The sequence below is a fragment of the Nipponia nippon genome, unplaced genomic scaffold (genome assembly GCF_047370975.1).
Source record: "Nipponia nippon isolate SJK-2023a ecotype South Korea unplaced genomic scaffold, ASM4737097v1 scaffold_9, whole genome shotgun sequence".
Taxonomy (NCBI): Eukaryota; Metazoa; Chordata; class Aves; order Pelecaniformes; family Threskiornithidae; genus Nipponia; species Nipponia nippon.
Window position 1 is genome coordinate 31,026,509 of NW_028262413.1, and position 19,218 is coordinate 31,045,726.

Sequence of the window (19,218 nt, forward strand, 5' to 3'; positions counted from 1 at the left end):
CGAAGGTCCATAACTCCTGCAGGAACTGGTATGTCAGACCCTTGTAATTCAAGAAAAACTGTTCAAAAGATACAACTGGGAATTTTGGAATGGGTCATTTTGATCCTTGAACAGAAATAGTTTCATTTGGAAAACATGTATTTGAGATGCTTCACCAGTTTCTAAGCTCTATGGACTTCTCAGTACTTAAGTTGTTCCTGCAGTCATGTCTGGTTTAGACCAGGTTAGCATGGTTGCGATAGAAAAAGCATCTAATTGAAAATGAATTGCTAATTTTTATCTTCCATTGTATGTAGGGGAGTCAACAGGGAGAATGGAAAGGCTGAAATTAGATAGCTGTAACATTACAAAGGCACAAATCTTTCAAATATATTGGAGATAAAGCCAGTTTGTTTTGGACACGTTTGCAAACAACAACTTAAGTGAACCAGGTTTCAACAGAAGGTTCTGTTTGACCTTTCTGCAATGCTGGCTTATGTATCCCGATAGACTATACACTCTCTGCGGGTAAACCACCCACAGTAGCATCCTTCTTGTGTGATTTACAGTAAATATAAGCAGCACAACGCTGCTGTAAAGGCAAAACTGCTCAGTTCCAGAGACAGTACTCTGACTTTCCTGTCATCTGAGGTGGGATAACCTGAGCTATAAGGGTAACAGAAAACCTAGTCTAGGCTGAGGTAGTCTGAAGTTTTACCCATCTCTTCTACTTCTAACAAAACACGTGCAAGGGTATGTGTGTGTGTTGGCAAAATCAGTTGAGATAGGCCTTGCCCATTTCCTTTCATAGCATAGAGGAATCCTTCACAAAAAGGAAAATGTCTGCAGTTGCACTAAGAAAGTGGGTCCTTTGCTGCCGCTGTTGAGAAGGACTATTCCAGTCTTTCCAGAAAGACTATTCTAGTCTACAGAAGTTGTTATGGATGGTGTGAATTTATTAATAAAAAAATGTTTTTTCAGTCTGTCTAGAATTATGCAGGGAGCTTACACAGTGGCTTGCTACAAGTTTTAACTCAGCTTTATTTGTCACTGCTATCTATCTGTTCTATTGACTTATAAAGCTCAGACGCTTTTCTAAGCAACGTGTAAACTGGTTGGTGGTAACTTGTATGTTCTGCCACACCCACTGGGATGACATGTCTGTACATAGATCAATTACTCTTGATTGTCTGTAAGTATAGCCTGTCTTTACTGAGTGAGGTAGCTGGTCTTCAGTGCTCTGAAGGAAATAGATGCATCAGTTGTGTCCCTATTGCCTTTTGTGTAAGATTGTGGTTACCTTGTATGCTGAACTAGCTATGCTAGTCTTGTGTCACTGCTTTTTAAAGGGTTGTCTTGTGCATGTGTGATTTAAAAAAAAAAAAAAAATGCTAGTAGAGTAGTAGATTTGCCACTGTAACAGTTGTTTTAAAATGTTACCGCTTAATATATTTTTTTCTTCTGCTTCATTGTTTCCATGTTCTTCACACTTTAAATACAGTTTCAAAGGTCTCTTGAAAGTGTTATCCTGCTAATATAAAAATAGTTTGTTCCCAGTGTCCATGACTATTCCAGTCTATGAAAGTGAGATGACAGAAAGTCCATTTTTATTAAAGATAGAATAAAATAAATTTTGTTCCCTTTCATTATTTACAGGTACACTTTCCATAGCAGTTGCAGATAGAGAGGTTGGACAAGTGTAGTCCACTGGACTCACTTTCAAGGGACATGTCGTCTCAGATGTTGATGACTTGTGGCTCTGCTACCCAGAGTCTGTCAGCAGTTCTGATGGATGCACGTTGGCAGCTTGTGACTTCTGAACCCTGGAACTGTTCTGTGATGGAAGTAAATACCAATAAAGGAACTCTGGAGAGAGGATCCCATGCCAGTTCCTCCGATTTAGGAAGTTCATCCCAGCATCTTGCTCAAACTCTGTATTGGATGATTCTGTACTTTGTTATTCCTGCCTCAAAATGTCCCTGTAGCTTTCTTGAGATACAGTTACTTGAGATTTGTTACTATTGCTTCCTGCCTTAAGCAACTTTTTGTGTGCAGTCAAACAGCTTCATGATTCTTCTCAGGAGGTAGTAGCTTATAAGATTCCTGTATCTCTTTTGACTAGACAAGCCTCTCAAAATGTAAGGCAAGGCTGTAGTGTTAGTCAGCCTCAAGAAAGGACCAGTGAAGGGGCTTATCTTTCTGCAGCTAGCTGGCTGCTTGGACTAGCATGGACTCCTTCCTCTCATTTTCCTTCCTGCCCACTTGCTTGTCCTGGGCAGGTGACCCCTACCCTTTCCAGCAGTCAGTCATAATGTAACAGAGGGACAAAGAAGGCCTTGTTTTCTTTTAGTCCCCTATATAATTAAGAAAAATCTATGACAGTCTAGCCCCAAGTCCCTATTGTTTGTCAAGTGCCCAGAGATGCATCAAAGCTCTACAGCAGGCAAATCCAGCTCATGGTCCTATTGTAAGCCGAGTTTCCTGCTTGTGTGAAGGCATTTCCCACATTTATGTGTGTTTTAAACACCAATAAAAGCCCCGAAGTGAAACAGTAAGCCGGAATTGTTTGGTGGGTCAGTCTTATCCCTTGTTCTAGATTCCTCCTGAGTTGAAGTTCAATGACCTAGAAGTTATATTGCTCACAACCTCTCATCATTCCAGCTCCAAAATGTGATTTAAGTTTTGTGGTGTATATTATACCTTGATGCAGCAGTCAGGAGATAAAACAGATGCTTCTTAGGACATGCTGAAATGTAAATGAACAGGAGTATGGGGGGGGATCTAAGTTCTTGCCTCTTTAAATTTTTATTATTTCCCATCCAAGCTTACTGTTTTTGTTTAATCTTGCCATTCCTTTTCTTCTTCATTGTGTGCTCTTGTTCTTAGGGATATGCAAACTTTATTAGTCAGCTCAGCTTTCAAGCTCTGTGCGCTTTTGTGTTTGAGAATTGGGAATCAGGTACTTTTACAGTTAGCCTAAGGGGAGAGCTGGGCAGGAGGAGCCTTTATGAATAATCAGGGTTGACATCTCCAACGTTGTTCCTTCATTATAAATATTGTTAAAGGAGCTGTGACCACCATGGGCTCAAACAGAACAGAGCATGGAGGGGAAGAAAAAGACAGCCTTTGATATCCGCTCTTTACTAGTTATCACTCCACTGATGACACTGGCATTGACAGGTCTCTTAGATTTGGCTGCCTTTTTTTGGAAAGTTTTTCTTCTATTAGCATAATTATTCTGTCTGTTGAAGGCTGAGTTCATTGTACAAATTGTAAAGGCTGGGAACACTAGTTAATGTTGGTGCTTGTAAATTTTCTTAAATGTTGTATGCCAAATAGATGGGTAGAGCATTCTGATTGCATCAACTATTTTTGGCTGCCTTCCTTAATGGAATTTACTGAACACCCCTACCATTAATGAATAGTGTGCTCTCTAGGACAGGTATAATCTAAATGATTGTTTTGCTTCCCTCTTGCAAGTATACTTTTTTCCCACTAATATGGAAGTATGCAACACTGTTTAAACAGAACCTTGCTCTAAGCTTTATTCTCTTTTTAATTTAATTGTGTAGGAAAACAGTTGCTCAAACCTGGACTTTTTGAGTGTTTTTCCTCTTTTAGGAAACTAAAATGTATTTCTGCTATCACAATCAAGCTCTCTACTGTATTAAATATTACTGAGAGGGAAAATTCTGTTTAGTGGAATGATTAGTTCTCCAAAGGGTTAGCACAGCTTCATGGGACGTAGCATAAATTTTCTGTTCATAAAATACTTTGAAGTTTTAATGGGTATAGAAGTTAAAAATACAATCAGATTATATATTCAGAATGATCTTGCTTTTGGAATATAATACAAAATGTTTGCTAGTATGAGCATAGTAATCGCTTTATCAGATTCCTTCATTCTGGCACATATATTTTCCTTTCTTAAATCATGGACAGCTGGAATGCTTGTTGTAGTATTTGAAGTGCCCTGGGCACTTGTGCAGAAGAGTTTTTCTGCTCTATTCACAGATCCTCATCTGGCCTGGGTGTCTTCCTGGAAAAATGTCTGAAAAATTACTTCCATAGATGAATTGAGAATTTTGCTCTGTGCTCAGCATTGCTGCCAGAGCATGAGCAAAGGAGACAGAGAATGCTGAGAAGAGTCCATGTTTTTCAACTCAGCTGGGGAGGAGGTGAGAGGAGATAGAGATGCTGAGATGGCCTCCAGCACTTTTTTAATCAGAATACCCTTCCAGATAGCAATATATGTATCTTGGGGGGTGGGAGGGGATGGGAAGAAAGTACACTGCCTCCTAGCCTAATATGTCATCAGTCAGTAAATCAATATGACAATTACAGAGAAAATGGTTCATATTTTGCAGCATGTGGTTTATAGGCTTGTTGGAGTCTATGGATTTACCTCTAAATAGGCTCAAAATGTAACCAAGAGAATCAAGTCTATCATGAGAAAGCTTAAATCTTCTCTATAAGGATCTGTTCTTACTCTGAAAAATGTTTTGGGATCTACATATTGGAAAAGAATACGTGTGCCCTTTACTTGTACACAAATGAAGGTGAAAGTGCATTTGCTTTGCATCCCGATTCAGCACTTTCTACATACGGGGAAAATCCTTAGGCCTGGTCACAGGGATGATGGGGCATTATGCACTGCTTGCTTGGGATGAAGTTTGTTGGCAACTTTCTGCAGAATTTTCTTTCTTCCTTCAACATTTTTGTAGCAATTTTTTTCAATTGGCAGCTAAAACTGAACAAAGAATACTGAGTTTAAATTAAATTATAGAAAATGTATGTTAGATATTACAGTGAGAGCATGTGTAACTGTGACAACATGTGGGAAAGGAATGGGATATCTAAGTAGGCTGGAAAAGAAAAGCTGCTGGAGAATACTTAGAGTAGCCTGGGTAGAAATCTGTTATCACTTATTATAGCCGATAATTACCTCTTTCTGTGACATGGGGAACAGATAACGTGGCTCTGCAATCTTTCTCATCTGAAAGTAATATAAAGTGGTATAGAACCTTCACTGGAAATCATCAACAGTTCCATGTGCTTACATTTCTTTAGTTTTTAACTGTACTCTTGGAAATGACTGCAGGTAGCTCACTACTTATTCATAAACACACACATGTATTCTGGGGTAAGTGGGTACAGCTCCATTAAAGTATGGCACCCCATACCTTCATGTCAAGTAAGATTTTGGACCCTAAGCACTGGAATCATACAACCATAGAATCATTAAGGTTGGAAAAGACCCTTAAGATCATCAAGTCCAACCGTTAACCTAGCACTGCCAAGTCCACCACTAAACCATGTCCCTAAGCACCACATCTACCTGTCCTTTAAATACCTCCAGGGATGGAGACTCAGCCACTTCCCTGGGCAGCCTGTTCCAGTGCCTGACTACTCTTTCGGTGAAGAAGTTTTTCCTAATATCCAACCTAAACTTCCCCTGGCGCAGCTTGAGGCCATTTCCTCTTGTCCTATCCCTTGTAACCTGGGAGAAGAGACCGATCCCCACCTCACTATAACCTCCTTTCAGGTAGTTGTAGAGAGCAATAAGGTCTCTCCTCAGCCTCTTCTTCTCCGAACTAAACAACCCCAGCTCCCTCAGCTGCTCCTCGTAAGACTTGTGCTCTAGACCCTAGCACTAGTTAGTGTAGCGTACAATGTTGTAAGTGTCATTAAACAAGTCTGACCATGAGAAGTGCAAAATGAACTACATTTTTTTTTTTAAGACTCTTGGCACATATTGAAAAGTATTTTTGCATTAAGGAAAATGGAACATCCGTTTGGGCTTTTGTTTTGCCTGTCATTGAGATGTTAAGTGTGATGAGATCCCATGAACTCTATTCAAACTGTAAATGCTATGACTTTGTACAAGTTAGACTGGATGAATTTTCTCTTTTATCCTTGTCTTGCAATGCAATATAGAGCCAAACTCATATGACACAATTCTATGCTGGCTTTGTATTGATGAGAATGTAAAAACAAGAGAAAATATAATAGGGAGCAAAACTGTAAGTCAAGCAAATTTACTAAATAAATCTGGAGAATCTGGATAGGTGTGTGAACCTGTAAAATGCAGAGAGAGAGAGAGAGAGAGAGAGAGAGAGATTTCTCCCAGAATGGTGTGCATGCAATTTTAACAGTGTTACTGACCTTGTTGGTTTTTGAGATACTGTCCAAAATCCAAATGCCACACTTTCAGGTTTTCATTTCCATTTTTCTTTAGCCTGCCACAAACAATCTGATGTTCAGTAACTCTTTGCAGCTCCTTTATTTATTTTTATTGATGTTGGATTCTGTCCTGCATATTCATGCAAGAAAGCACTTTATTTTACTAATTTGAAGGCATTTAGTGCATTCTTAATTAAGTATACATGGTAGAAAGTATTATGCATGTTTTTATTAATTTTTTATGTAAAAGTGCTTTTGAATTGATCAGTAGCTCTGCTTTTATGATACTCTGTGGGAAGAACTAGTATGCATTTGCTTTTAATAAAAATGATTCAGTCAGGTAAATACAATTATTTTACCAGATTATGGACAATTTTAATACATACTCTTTGTTCCTTTTAAATGGGTAAAAATCAGAACTGTGGTGTTTTGTACAGAGGAGTAATGACAGTCTCACAAAAAGAGAGGTATTTGCTTTTCTTCTAGTAAATCACTGAAGGTGGCAGGCCCCAGTTTAGATGTGTTTAAAGCTTGTTACACAGTGTTTGCTTTCTGTAGGTCCTGAGTTTTTGCTTGAAAAACAATCTGAACATGGATGAGGAGCTGGAAGTGGAATTTTATTTGGTTTGGATTTTTTTAATCTTCATCAAACTGTTTGTTTATCTGTTGCATGATTCTGAATGTAACTATTGTCTTTTTTCTCTTGATGGGGTTGGAGGATAGATAAAACCCACTTATGACATGGCAGTACTTTTTGGATGAGAAAACAATTATAGAGGTGGGATCTTAAAGCGACTTTAGTAGCTCTTAAATAATTATTTATATCCTCTGTATTCTCAGTTTTGAAGTTACAGACAACCTCCCCCCTGAATTTTACAATTATTTGTTATTTATGAGACCAAGTGGTTGGATATCTTCGTAATTTCTTTTCTTATTGTCTGAAGATAAACGGATGTAAATGTAGGAGCTTGGATTTGCTAAAAGATAGGGAGTTATTTGGAGTTTTAGGGTTTGTTTTGAGCTATTTGGAGCAAGAGTATATGCAAGGTAATGTTCCTTGAAATTTTATTTTTTCAAGTGCTAGTTTGTCTTGTGCTCTTTACAGGGAAAGTCTCTGGTATGATTTATGAGGGACTTATGGGTTGAATTTTCACCTATGTTTGCCTGTTCATTAATTAGTATACTTGCACCTGTGAATCTTAGGAGACTAGTATCATGTTAAATGGGCAAGGGGAAATTCTTTCCCCTCCTCCAGAATTTTAAAAATACTACTGTTGCTTTATGAACTGGGATTTCTGGCTTGTATTTTCTAATGTCAGTATATTATTTGCTGTGCTATGGGTGTATAAAAACAGTGCCAAACGTACGTGTTTTGCCTTGCTGTCTGGTTTTCTTTCCTGGCTTGAAGAGTTTGCCTTATCCTCATTTATAAAACAGGGAGCTGTGACTAAGGGACTAGTTATATCGTAGCTTGATAAACCTTTGTAAAGCAACGTGCTGTTGCGAGTAATGGCCTCCATTCATTATTAGCCCAGTTGATTTTCATTTACACTTGGCTCTAACAATTAGCTTGAGCAGGTGTGAAGGTGATGGAGGGCCAGGGACGCACAGAGGTCAGCCACTGCTCTGTGTGATAAATTAACCATTATTATCTGCAGTGAAAGTGGCTCTTTACGCTTGTCAGCAGCAAACAAAGGGACAACATATCTCATATGAAGTGGAATCAGGGCCACTACTGCAAATGTGATGTGTCTGTAATTTTGTCTGGTAAATAAAGGCAAATCCTTCTGAAGTGTCACACCTGTGCGTTTCACTTCAAGGAGGTAAATCTATCCTATTTTAGAGATGTGTATATATATAAATTTATGGATATTGAGTCTTAAAGCTGTAGTAATTGGCATTTTATATTAATACATTCTAACCTGCATTAGAAACTAACCAGAAAACTATTAGTTAAGTATTTGAAACATGGCAATTTTCAGCAGACTGTAATAAGGAAATTATTTGAGACTACTGACTTTTAAATTCTTGTGTTACTACTTTAAAAACACCCATGATTTGTCTGCATTGCATTGGCTTTCCTCTAACATTTACCTATGTTTATCCTTCAAATGAACTGTAATCTTCCCCAAATCTAAAAGATATCCCCTTCTAAAATGTGTGAAATATCAAAGTGGATCATGTATAGTACCTCTCTCAACCCTGCTATGGAATACTGATGGGTTGCAGACTCAACAGTTTTGCTTGGGCTTGTACAACTGCAAGTGTAGTACTGCTGCTCTACTATTATGAACTATTTGGTCAACTGAACTGCCAATCTTTTACTTGTCATTAATAAGTTATAAAGGATCTGCAGGCCTTGACCCTGTTTGAAACTGAGAGAAAGTGTAAAAAGGAGAATGTGGACACTTTCCTTTCCAATAAAAGTATGGAGTACAGTGGACTTGAATGCTTAAATTGTCTGTTCTACCCAGCTCCCCCCTGTCCCCCTCATTTGTTCTGTGCTTGGAAGGAAAGGTCTTACAGGATGAATGCACAAAGTTATGTTTTCATTCTTTGGCTAGCAAAGTAGTCCACCAATTTACAATATTTAAAGTATGTGAACTCCCTCCACAAACACACAGTCTGTTTTACAAATCAATAGCAAGAATATACAGGGGTTTTTTTACTTTAAGTTGTAACTACTGTAGTCTTTATAAAGTATTTTCAAAGGAGCTCAAGGCTTTGTTTCAATGTTAGCTTTGATTATCTGTGATGAGAGCAAACATTTCCTCATGTACTTTGGTGGAGAAAAGAGTTGCACCGTAGCACTCCTCCTAGCATTTGTATTCGTTGCTCACAGTATCTGCATTGTTAGCTTAACCACCAGCCCATAAGCTTGATCCTGTGGGCCATATTGGTTTAGTTTGAAGTGGCATTTAATTTGCTATTGAGACTCTTTTGTTTATGTCTAGAGTGGTAGTGGGTTTTCTTGAAAAGCCTTTGTTTCCAAAGGTGGAATACTTGCACAACTCATTTGCAGAATATTTATTTTCCGAAGCACCACTGACATGGAATCCAAGTACTCTAGCTGACCTAGCAGTCAAATGGCTGCTTGAGCTAATCATCTTCTTTGTCAGAAAGTTAAAGAATTAGTAACCAATCTTATGGAAACTTGAACAGAAATCAACAAGAACATACTGGAGTATGAGCAGGAAGTTCTGTCATTAACCCTCCATTGTACTTCTTAGGCAGGAACTTCTGAGGCTGCCTATGCTGCCTGCTGTCTGTGGAATGGAATCTGCAAAGATACCTTCTCTAGTAAGGTAAGGCCTTTCCAATGACAATGATTTCTTTTGTGCTATGGTTTTGCTGTATATGTGATAATTACTTCTCAGCCTTATCTGGGTGTAGTTAGGGATTCCTGCATAACCCTCAAAATGCTGGTATAACTTCCTTATAAGCAATCAGTTGTCCATCTATTGCCACATAGAGGTTACATTGCTGAACGAAGGGTAATGCTCTCCCTGTAGGAAGCAGAATGCTGTCTGTTTAGAGCTGCTGCTTATCAGAGCATGAGTGAAAGAAGGAGAGGAAAAAAAAATTTGGACATTTCGTTATTTTTAAGAAAGCAATATGATTATAATAAAAAGCAAAGCTCTTGCAACTAAGTGGCAGCAGTTTAGCATTGCACAGAATCTTGTTAGAAGTAACGTATATGTTTAATCATTTGATTTGTCAAAAGGGAGGGTTGAACTCATGGGAATAAATATAATACACATGGGTTTAATTACCATGAATGGGTAGGCAAAAACAAAGTATGCGGAACAGTACATTTACTTTTCACACATGTGTGTATATACATACATAATTAGACTTGGGCAGAAAATGCATTTTTTCCTGCCGCCCACACTTATCTTGGTTTTTTTTTTATCAAAATATTTATTTTGATAGAAAAGCATGCACCAACTCTACCATATATAGCAACTGCTTGTCATAGACAAAGATAAAAAAATCTTTCAAGTTAAACTCAAAGCAAAGAAAGCTAATTTTACTCATTAGAAATACATAATAACCTAATTGGGAAGAACGTAGAAAGGAACACAAACATTTGCTGCATCCGTATGGTAGAGAAATAAACATACTTTAGACAAATATATCTCTTGAGTTTCACTTGGTGGCTTATAGCACATCTTCAACACACAGGGATCAGTGAGATACAAAGGTACTTTTCAGTAATTCATTCAAGGCTGTGTTGTAAATCAGTGTCAGGGTGGACAATACTTTTGGGCATCTACTCTTACAGATGCTAGAAAGCAGTTGTCCCATGTGTTATGTATGCTGTAAAAGGTGGTGTGTTTTTTTTTTTATCTGAACAACTCACGAAGATTAAATAAAAATGATGTAAATGAACAGGAATGGTGCTGCACAAATTAGGGAAGTTAACAAATGTACTTTCCAATTCCCTTGGAAATGGAAACAAACAAAAAGTGTTATGTGGTAGGAAGTTAGATGTGTTTGCTCTCTTGAGAGGATATTCAGATAGCAAAAGGTCAATAAAAAACTGTTAAAATGTACTTGTCTCTTTGATCTGTATTTATAAGGACCATTTTTTTAGTTAGCACACACAGGTTCAATGAATTAAACCAGCCTGGTAAAGCTGAAGATTTATCCTCTTTCCAATATCTTTGCACGGGGAAGCATTAGTTTAGGAAGTTTATGATTTGGAGAAGATATATAAGTTAGACTGGGCATGATGCCAGATTTGGTCTGCTGCAGATTCATCACAAGCTGAGAATGTAAAGAGGGTACAGATTGCTAATTCTCAGTGATGTGCAAAGATCTAGAAGTTCAGCTCAGGTACCATTCCTGTAGCTTGAAGTAATTTCTCTGTACCCTGGTCCCTAGTCAGAAGATCCTGTGGTGTGGTTTGTTGGTTGTTTTTTTTTTTTTCCTGCTGAAGAAAAGTAAGTCGTACAAAACCAATTGCGAAGAAAAAGGATTGGGTCAGGTGGGTTGGTTTGTTTGCTTTGTTTGTTCTAACTTGTCATGCTGAAGTGAATTTCACTGAGTGAGTTTTATTCAATCTGAAATTTCAGAAGTTACTTAGTCTAGTTAACATCACAGGACAAATGTTTCCTTCTAAAACAATTCCCGACATGATCTGGAATACATTTTCACATGAAGAACCTTCTCTGCACTTAAAGCTGTATGTGTGAAGCAGGCAACTGTACATGTAAACATAGAGTACTTTCCTGGAGGAGGTAGACATTGATGATGAGGTCATTCATCTCTCTTAATATTCAGAATCCGTCTTCAAATCTGGGACCTTTTGGCATGTTATCTCTAATCAATCAAAAGAACAATTTTTTTTTTATTTTGAGTCACCAAAACCTTCACATGCTTGCTTGGAGTCAGTGAAACTTTAAGACATAAGTGTAAACTTTAGCATACATTCAAGCCTTATGTTGAAACCCTGCCTAAAGGCAGGGGTGCACATACACAATGACAGTCAGTAAAACATCACAAAATCTTGCCAGATGGCTCCCAGAGTTGACCAATTGTGTGTGTTTCATGGTTTTGTTTTTCTTTTTTAATGGATGCATGTGATTTAAGATGACAAAAGTTTAAATTTGTTTTCTGTGAAGTTTATGTAGTGCATTAAAAATGTTAAAAGCTACTGTATACTATTAAGAAGCAAGTTGTATTTGTTCAATTAAAAAAAACAAACCCAAGCTTCCCCCTCAAACCTTGAATGAGCTAATTATGTAATGCTGGTGTAAAGTAATACTTTTGATTGTTGGCATTTTTAAAACTGGCACAAAAAGGCGTCGTGTGTTCTTTCCTCAGCACTAGAGAATGAAAGTGCAAAAGTACAAATGCTATAGGTGAAATCTAGCCTCCCTTGAAGCTGGTGCAAGTTCTGCCCTAGAAAGTATAAAGAATAAATTTTAACTTGTTTTGAAACATAAACAAGAAAAGGAAATACATATGGACTCTGATAGTTTTAGTTATTCTGAAACCATCTGTTAAAGAAATGGTGCAGCATTTAAAGTGCTCAGAGGCTTTATTGCTCTGAGGAGAGCAAATTAAAATTTTTCTGAAATTATCGGATTTGATAATTATCATATGTGCTGAATTCTTAATTAGTTTTTTTAATATGGTTTTGGGTTTTTTTCCCTCCTTTTTCCATATTTATGTAAGTTTTAGGGTAATGAATCATGTCTCCCTTTCAGGAATTTATTAAGGCAAATGTGTGGCTTTAAGTACATGAACAGCATCAGCTGGTGATTACCTGTGTCTGTCAAGTCAGCTGCATGCTGAAATTCCATAGTGGATTGCACCATTGCAGTGATGTAAAGGAAATCGAAATCCCTTCGTTTCCTTTTCTTCAGGTATCTAAATATTCTAGTTTAAGGCCTGGTGCTTGAAAGTTTTTAGCAATTGTTCTTAAAGATACAAACTGCTTTTAAATTGCTTCAATGGTTTATGCACTCTCTGATTATATATAGCCATTATACATTTATATTTATACACTGCAAATTGTTATATATGCTCTGTGTATGAACTATGTATAGTTTTACTGATGCTTTTAGGCCAAATTGAGGTTGCAAAGCTGCATCTCTGAAAGCTTATTTTTAAAGTGAGTTTTTTTCATTTTTCTCACTTAAGCGAAATTCTATTGCTGCAAAGTAAAAATTCTATTGCTGTAAAGTAATTGTATGAGTGAGTGCCCCTGTTTAAGTGAACAGTTTATGGTTACTATATTAAAGCGAACGTTTCAACTTGGCTAACACAACCACTGAATAAACACATATTGATATTATAGAACAAAATAATATATTAGTGCATTGCTCATTTGTGCTCTGATAGTCACCCTGATACTATTAGTCATGCGGGGAGTGACAAACACAATTACACTCGAGCGCTAATAGAGTGGAAGGGCAAAACTGCCTGACCTCGGCATCCTGGGTCGATTTAAATGTTTGATGTCTCATTGAATTAGTATCACAGTGTGAAAGACAAAGCTCAAACTAATGGAAATGAGCCTGGACATGCAATACTGCTGATTGGGCTGACATAATTAGAATAATATTCTTCACACAGCTAATAACAAGCAGAAGAAATAAATAACCAAGAGATAACTTAATGACTGCATGCTAAAATGCTCCTTTGAATATGCTAAGGTTAGCATTTTCTATTTACTTACAGAGCACTGGGGGAATTTTTTCTCTACGTAATCATTAGCTGTGGTGATCAGCTCCATACTGGTCACTAAGGCCATATGAAACTATGCAGGTTGACCTAACTCCCCCCCTGGCCCCCCCAACATCATTATTTAACCCTCAGGGCATTGTTACAAATATCAGCCTCTCTAGAAGACCTGCCCAATCCCTCACAAAAAAAGAGAAGGGAAAAAAAAAAAAGCTGACACATGATGGATTCATGAATATGTACCCTTGTATCTTCTTATACGCATGCCCTTGAACTTTGAGGTACAGGCTCATGAAGTATAAGTAAGTGTACAGGGCATTTGAAGAATGTATATTTCTGTGGGCATGAAGTGGGATTTTGATGTGTTTGATACAAAATACAGGACAATTTTTAGAATGCTTTCTACAGTAGCTTATCTTAAAATTTATCTTCGGCAATCTCTTATGTACCTTCTCGGTTTGAGGTGAGGTGATGTAGACACAGACTTAGGAAGACGTAGGTGAGACAGGAACATGCAGAAAACCACTTGGCATTACTCATCAGTTCCATCTAGACCTCTTTCTTCATCAGTTATTCCTGATAATGATACATGCACCAGAAATCCAGTCCAACAAAGCACACTTGCTTAACTTCAGGTGTACAAGTCATTGCCATCAGTGGAACTAGTCACATGTGCAACCATAAGCATGTACTTTCAGGATTTTGTAGGAGATAGACTTTTGATTCTTCACCAGGACCTACGGAAATCAAAGCCAAAGGAATTTACTGCCTAGGTATCAAGGAGTGTGAATCTAAGACCCAGATAAAAAATTCATTCAATGGATTGAATTGATGAAAAACTGTTTTATTTTCCTTCCTACTTACAAAAGTTCACAACTTCAGTTTCAAGATTTTTCTTATGTGAATAATTCCTTGGACTAAAAATTGAGAAAGCAACAGCTTCCTGGAAAGGCTGAGGATTGTTTTCAACTAAAATTAGTGGTGTGTCTTTGGAAGGTATCAGCAAACAAAATACTTTTACCGTATTAAGCTTAAAGTTAACTTTGTCTTAGAATTTGCTAAGAGATGTCTCTTGGGCCAAGTCTTCAAGAGAGCAGATCCTCATTAGGTTTCAGTCAAGTCAGGAAGTTTTGTAGTGTCTTTGAAAGCTGGTGCAGGAAAATTCCATTTCTTAATGCAGGATCTGGCAGTGAACTTCACTGTGCTTCTGGAGCTATGGCCTCATTCACAAGAGGATATCACTGCAGCAAGAAATTTCTAATAAAATCTGTTTCATTTAAATTGTGCTCGTTAGTGTTAAATAAAACTTTCCAGTCTTAAAACAGCTAAGACAATGTACGTGGGTTTTTTATGCCCGGTTGGCCCATAAATTTATATAATGACAAGCCTTCTATCATGAATGCACTGAAGTGGAAACCATAGTCTTAAATGAGTAAGATGTTGCGTGTTGCAAACTTGCAGGTAGAAGAGTCCCAACAGAGCATTTTAGCTTTGACCAGTGAGAGGCAGTGAAATGCTGTTCATCTGTTATGTTCGTAAGCTGACCTACATCTGTTACTTCTTTTCAAATAATAGTAATAAAAAGAAGGCCCAGCATTTTCAGCAAATCACATTATTTCACTTCATTAAGGGTTAAGGGTTTTATGTCAGTCTATTACCAATTCAGGCTGAGGTAGCACTGCTGAGCCAGCATATGCCACAGAATCAAGGGCTGGTACAGAGGTGGATCTCTCCTCTACTGTCATCACAATTGCCCTCAGTACTGTGGGGGTCTGTTCAGATCAGGGCTTAGGAAAGGGCTTGGTGTTTATGTTGCAAACCAGCGCCATTAGTATGCACAGTTGGCATGCAGGCAGTAAGAAATACATAACTGATTCCCCAAATTTATGATTGTCTGAGTAAGTGACCCAAAATGGTGCCCTCCTCACCCAAAAACCTCTGCCTTCTGAATGCTATTGGATCATTTACCTTTGTCAGCACTTCAGACCCTGTGGAACTGCCCATGTTGACTTTGTGCTTGCCTGCTCTGGGCTGTTTCCACATCCTTATGGAAGAAGTCCTGGCTCCCTTTAGTAACAAATTCAGTATCATGTAAAAGGAGCAGGAATAACTCTCTTCCTCCATAACATGGAGAAGACAGAAGCAATAAATATAATAAGCTAATTCCTATTTATTGCCTGTGATTATGCAGAGACAGTACCTGTGGGTAACTCCTCTTTTTCCTTGATCCTCCTCTTTGGCTGAGAATCCTAAACCAGTGAGATTGGGACAACAGGTTGACTCTTGAGGTAGTTTGAATTTAAAGGTGAGAGATGATTTTCTCTCTGTATTAAGCTCATCTGAATTTATGCTGCTGAGCCACTACAACCCCTCCACTTGATCCCTTTATATAACCTTCCAGAGCTTCTGTGCAGAATGGCTGCTTTGAAATAGGAAACAGAGATTACAGTGGCCACTAAAAAAGTAGATATACAAGCAGACAAAAGATGCTCTTGTTTTTGCAGGGAGCTTTCTTTAAGCAAATCCTTTGGCTTTTGCTCGGCCTAGATACACATTTTTGGTAATTTAACTGAACATTTTTGAGGTTGGAGTCTGAGGCCTGTGAGTACTTACTGCAATAGAGCTGATATTAACAATAGCTTGAGTGATTCTGGTAGTTGAGCCTAACGGAACAGGAATTCCTTCCCCCCAAGTGGTTTCAAAGCTGAACATCTTGAGTAACTTGCAGCAGTTTCTTAATGTTAACCAGTGGGGGAAATGTGTTTTTTCATTCACGTGGTTTTATGCTTTTTCTATGTTCATCATGTTGATGGTATTCTTTTTTTCAGTGGCAGACCTATTTTCCCAGTATATGTAAGTGGTTCTGTTAGTATGCCTATGTTCTCAGCTAGTAAAAAAAAAAGTGTCAGCGTGGAAAATATTTATTATTTTGTCTAGTTTTATGCTAAGTAAGAATTTAAATGTAAAGAATATCTATGGGATTACTTAAACCTTTCTTTGGAAGGACTCCTCTAACAAGTTAAGCTTAATTTAGTTAAAAGTAAAACTGCTCTTTGGCTCTTTGCTTTTGGCTCTTTGTGTCATTATCCAATGCTTTGTATGCTGAAGGGTCATTTTTATATGGTGGAAAAAGGATAGAAAAATGTCACTGTGCTTATTTCTGTTCTCATCCACAACCAGTCAGCTTTTTCTGTGTTCTAATTTTCTACAACATTCTTCTCCTGTGATCTTAAAAGATCTGAATCAAGGCTATCAAGGTAAACTGAAATCTTTTTATTAAATTTAAAGTCTTTTGTATTTGAACCAGAATGTTCCTAGGAAGCAAATGTACGTATCAGTTGGTCCATTATTAAGGAACAAACAAACAAACAAACGAACAAGTAAGGGTGTTTTCTAGTAATTCTAGGTGCTCCTAGGCTAGTTAATGCCCTGAACTAGGAGGTCTGTTTCCTTCCAGAATTTGCTAGTTGGATATTGTTATATTCTATTCTCTTTTTCTTTTTTTTTTTTTTTCCCCCCCTCCAGTGGCCTTAGTCTTGATGATGTCTTGTGACAGTCAGTTCCACAGACTAGTACTGCATATTTTCAAAGCGATAGTTCTATACTGAAAGAGGATTGCTTCACTCGCAATACTATGCATCCGTTTTGAACAGCAAACCCAAATATTGTCAGGACAGGTATCACAGGTGTTCTTTACTAATAACACTTAAGCTGGCATTTGAGGTAGGGCACTTGAGGTGTTGTTACGCAAAAAACATTGACAACCTTTCTGGACCACAGAACTGTAGCCTTTGCACTTCATTCAGAAAAGACAGAAACTTGAATAACGATTTGAAATAAAGTCCTTTGTGTATTCAACTCTCCTGGTACAAACCTTTCACTAGCAAGGAATGTACTGAAAGTGGTGGTATTCCAGTACTAGTTGAACAAAAACAGCCTTTGGCAATCTGAGCTAATAAGAATGAAGAATACTTGCAGACAAAAAAAAACAAGATTTTTTTGTTTTGTTTTGAGCAAACGTAGAAATATCATATGTAGCTGCAGACTTGATTTACTTTCATGCCATTCGACGATCTGATAATCTTTACAAAGCTATACTTAAAATGGTGTTTCATGCAAAGTTCACTTTTTTCCTTGTTTAAAAAACACTACATCTTTAATTTGCAAGGCTGTGTATTAATTTTGCTGAGAGCACCGTTTATTTCCCTTTCCTTCTACTTTATTTAAAGGCAGTTGTTGACAACTCTCAGGCGTGTCAAACTCTCACCGCTAATAATTGCTTAAGGATCCCTAACTTGTATAAATGTTGGTTCCAGCTAAAAACCCTGTGCAATAGCCCTGTTTGAGGGAAGGGAGGAAAAAAAAAAAAAAAAGGAAAGAAGGGGTGGGGAAAAAAAGGAAAAAAACCTGAGAACTTCTTCTGATGAATTTTTGATTTTCCTTCTTAACAAAGAAATGTCTGTGATTCAAAGAAATAGCTTAAAGTGATATTATAAAATAGAATATGGAGTGCACTGTTCTGAATGACTCTTTGCTTTTAATGTGAGGCTGAAAAATTGTCAGTGCCTTTTTTGATTAGATGAGATTTTTTTTTTTTGTTCTTGATCTAAGAATTGAGGAGAAAAACATGCTACTTGCATTTGAATATGGTATGAGCTAGATGTAATGTGTTGAAGATAAAGCAATACCAGTACTGCCTCAAGGCGGCACCTGTATCTGTGGGTCAATGCCATTTCTCTTTAGATCGCTGCTGAGCCCCTCTCTTGGCTGCTGCTTTATTAGGCCTAATTAGGCAGGCTGTCACTTTTATTGGTGATGGAAAAGGAAGATAAGTAGATTACTTGTGTCATCTATCTCTATCCGGACGTGTCTAAAAAGTCTAAAGTGATTGCTGTGGGCCACAAATATATTTCACAAGAGGGAGAAAAAGAAAAAAAAACTCAGAAATCTATTAAACCTCTAGAAATGACTTACCTTTGGCACTACTGTGTGTAATTTCAAACCCACAGAGAAAAGAGTTACAGTACATACGTAAAGTCCTTTTGTTCAGAGGGAGAAGGTTGTCTGTAATGGTTTTTGTGATATCAAAAAAAAAAAAAAAGCTGTTTTCTACTTAAAATTCTAGTAGTGGTTATATATATTTTTTAAAGTTAATCCAAGTTATAATAAGAGTGCAGCATGTGCGGCTGGTGGTGTGGGCTATTTTGCTGACAGGCTTGTTGACGTGTTCCTCTGATAGGCTTACTGTTTGGATCGTCGCTCAGGGCATCTCCAGTTTATGCAGCATGTGTATATTTTTAATGATTGTTTATTGGAATAATTAATTATTTTCTAAATAAAGTGTCAGATATTTTATTAAATAAATTAATTATTGACAACTAATATTATCAACAGCCAATCAGCACTTGCAATTCTTTAATTTCTGAGACATCTTCTGCTTTGGAAGATGATATTCCCCAGAATGTTCCTCAACAGAAAGAGCTTATTAGCTATCGCATTGTGGTAGGAAAATGAAACTACCTCTATATGGACTCTTATGAAAATGAAATACGGTCTTCATTTAAGGGTGTTGGCAGGGTCAGATACTAATCCTCATGAAACTTTAAGCTCAAGGAGAAAACAAAGTAGGTTTAATGTTTTTTGTAATCTAAGCTACCAAATCACAACCAGGCAGGTGATAAAATGCTTTTAGAAATCTAGATCTTTTCTTTCAGATATGTGCTCTTACTTCAGCTGTTGGTGCATGCAGTCACGTGTGATACAAATATTGATCTTTCAAAATCTGATTGTAGCCACAGCACAAGTAGCAGAGTGTTAGCATAGGCACCTATAATGAATATGCCAAAGATGTCTGTGTGGAGA

At 37.5% G+C, this 19,218-nt stretch overlaps 1 long non-coding RNA gene across 1 annotated transcript in view; it reads left to right on the forward strand.

Moving 5' to 3' along the window:
• Nucleotides 1–19,218, forward strand: part of LOC148050254 (uncharacterized) — a 300,584-nt gene that overhangs the window by 22,505 nt on the left and 258,861 nt on the right. Inside the window, exon 3 of the long non-coding RNA XR_015701596.1 lies at nt 9,393–9,467. This is a non-coding gene — a long non-coding RNA (uncharacterized LOC148050254). The remainder of the gene's footprint in view (nt 1–9,392; nt 9,468–19,218) is intronic.